Source organism: Muscardinus avellanarius (assembly GCF_963383645.1).
Source record: "Muscardinus avellanarius genome assembly, chromosome: 7".
NCBI lineage: Eukaryota > Metazoa > Chordata > Mammalia > Rodentia > Gliridae > Muscardinus > Muscardinus avellanarius.
Window position 1 is genome coordinate 1,051,862 of NC_137793.1, and position 2,943 is coordinate 1,054,804.

The window sequence follows — 2,943 nt, forward strand, 5'->3', positions numbered from 1 at the left end:
CCTGAACACCTGGCCCCCGAGATCAGAACAGACTCGAGCTGGAATCGGAGGTGCTGTGCTCTAAGCCCAGTCCTGCGATTAATTCATGTCCCAGTGTCTCTAAGGGAATATGGCAACTCTAGACTCTTTGGCTGTAAGGGAATCTTTGCTCCCTGCAGCCCACCTAAGTTTGAAGGCATGCTGAGATTTCTATGGGGAAGTATAGTTGCCATCTGTGGCTCCTTGGAACCTATCTCTGACGGGTACTTGTGCTGTGAATACCACATGGCAGGCTGGGGGTTATGCAGAAGGTCTGCCCTGAGCTGTGAGAGGCAGGGGATGCAGTTAGCCCTGGGACAGAGGGAGAGCTACCTACCAGTAATGGCCAGACACCCTCAGATGGACACTCAGCACCACTCTGTGGTTAGTAGCTCCAGTTGTCAGGCCCTGGGCAGGCCAGCCCTCTGTGGCTTCGGAACCCATAGAACAGTAGCCCCTCTTTGTCTGAGGCCGCCGAGGTCAGGTGATTCTGAAGAGGGGCAACTCTGAAGGTGTTTGAAATTCCCAGTTGGTTATGTGCAGGGTCTTTCGAGGTTGACGGATCCATAAAAAAGGACAGACCCAAGTACCCCCCATTGTCAGTGGCTGTCTTTTGTCAGTAACATGGGTGTCCCAGAATCAGCTCTGTGTATAGGTAACTTACCTGTATTGTGACCGTGAATACCTGTCTCCCTCAAATTAAAAGCATGATCAAGAACACATAGCACTAATTGCAAGTGTAGTCATGGATGGACATTAATTTCTCTGTATAAATGGCTGAGGTTCAAGAGTCCTCTCGGCTCTGGAGTGTCCTGCTTCTAGGATCTGAGCACCAGCTTCCTGAGGACGCCTTTCATGTCCCGATTCCTCAGGCTGTAGATGAAGGGATTGACCAGGGGAGTCACCACCGTGAAGACGACAGTGGCCACCGTGTCCTGTACTGAGTAGGAAGAGGAAGGGCGCATGTAGACCCCGAGGATTGCCCCGTAGAACGGGGAGACCACAGTGAGGTGAGACCCACAATGGACAGGGCTTTCCTTATCCCGCGGGCAGAGGGCAGCTTCAGGACGTTGGAGAAGATGTAGACATAAGAGACGACAATACACGTGAACGGTGTCAGAAATATCAGTCCCCCACAGTGAAGACCACGAGGTCATTGACGAAGGTTTCAGAACAAGAGAGCTTCAGAATCGGGTAGGGGTCGCAGAAGAAGTGGTGCACGGCATTGCTGGAGCAGAAGGTGAGCCGAGCCACGAGCAGCGTGTGTAAGAGGGCGTGCAGGTTCGTGACGAGCCACGAAGCACACACCAGGAGGACGCAGAGCTGGGGCCTCATGGTCAGGGTGTAGTGGAGCGGGCGGCAGATGGCCACGTAACGGTCATAGGCCATGACGCTCAGCAGGAACCCGTCCATGTTGACGAAAGTGATGAAGTAGATCTGGGCCATGCACTGCGCGTAGGAGATGGACTTGGTTCCCACCAGCTCGTTCACCAGCATCTTGGGGACGGTGACGGAGGAGAAGCAGATGTCGATGCCGGAGAGGTTGGCCAGGAAGAAGTACATGGGGGTGTGCAGGTGAGGGTCACAGCCAATGGCCAAGACGATGAGAAGGTTCCCAAGGATGGTGACCAGGTACAGTCACAGGAACAGGCCGCAGAGGACGGCCTCCTGCTCTGACTCCCCAGAGAGGCCCAGCAGGAGGAACTCTGTGACTGTGGTCTGGTTGACCCCGCTCATGTCTGCGGGGAAGAGAGTGTCGTCATACAGTAAGGTCATGTGCCAACATTTGAACAAACACTTTCTGTATTTGGAATAGTGTACTGACTGGTTGAGTATCATCAGAAACATAATTATTTCATGAAAATAGCCTAGTAAATTTCAATAGTATTTAATTTCTAATGACTGTGGTTTTATTAAATCTACTTGTCTTTGCTGAATAGCATATATGTGTATGTGGCAGACTGGCTCAATCGGAATGGCTGCTGAGTCCGCTCGGGATCAATTTATCTCAGAAAGATGGGCAAGGATTCGGGTGCAGTTCTGCAGCCACTATTTGCAGCGATTCTTTCCCTTCTATGAAATAAATTCCTTTCGGTTCCTAATCACGGCGCTTCGGGAAAGGATCTGACATGGACAAAAGCTTCTTGAGCAACTGACACTTTATTACAAGAACCCAGAAAATTTATATCCTTCACCAGTGAAATTAATAGTAGAAAAAGAGAGGAGTGCAATCACTGCAAAACAATAGTGAATGACATGTAAACAAAGTAAAAAAAAAAAAAACTAGTCCAGCATTCAAGAGATTAGCTCTGGATCTTTTGGCAGATCCAGCTGCCCTTGCAGACAGGCAGCTCCAAAGGGCAAATTCCAGAAGACACAGGCACGCCCAGGGCTTGGAGAATAGGCCTCTCATGGAATTTTCTTTAACTTTTTTGGAGCTTTTCATTTCTAGGGCTTAGTCCATATGGCAGGCATGGGGAGATATGGCGATCCAGGGGGTTGCGATGGAAGTCTCCCAGGTGTCGTCCGCATTGCCTTCTAAAGTCTGAAAGTTTAAGCAAGCTCACAACACAGTTTGGCAGATAAACACCAAAAAATAACATGAAGTTTTTAGATTTAGTTGTCATATGTACTTCTCTAGCTGCTGAACACTTTTCCTCAAATGATAGGCTTATTAGAAGCCTATTCATCTTATAAATAATCCATATTCCTATCACAGACCTTTTGCAACATCCTTTCCTTTTCTGATTACCCTGATTCTCTCTTTCCCATTTGGGACAATCTTATGATAAGCTCTTCTTCATTCAAAAATCCTTTCTTATTCTCACCATATTTCCTTTCATTTACACATTTATTATATCTATCCTTTGTTCTGACATATTCATTTCTTAGCCACGTGGCGCTTCCCTGTCTCGGGCAGCGCTC

At 48.6% G+C, this 2,943-nt stretch overlaps 1 pseudogene across 1 annotated transcript; it reads right to left on the reverse strand.

Annotated features, from left to right (window-relative positions):
* Positions 1-836: 836 nt before the first annotated feature.
* LOC308265361 (olfactory receptor 1f45-like) lies at positions 837-1,755 on the reverse strand (annotated as a pseudogene). The gene has a single exon. The product of its transcript is annotated as an olfactory receptor 1f45-like (transcript).
* Between the last annotated feature and the right edge of the window lie 1,188 nt (positions 1,756-2,943).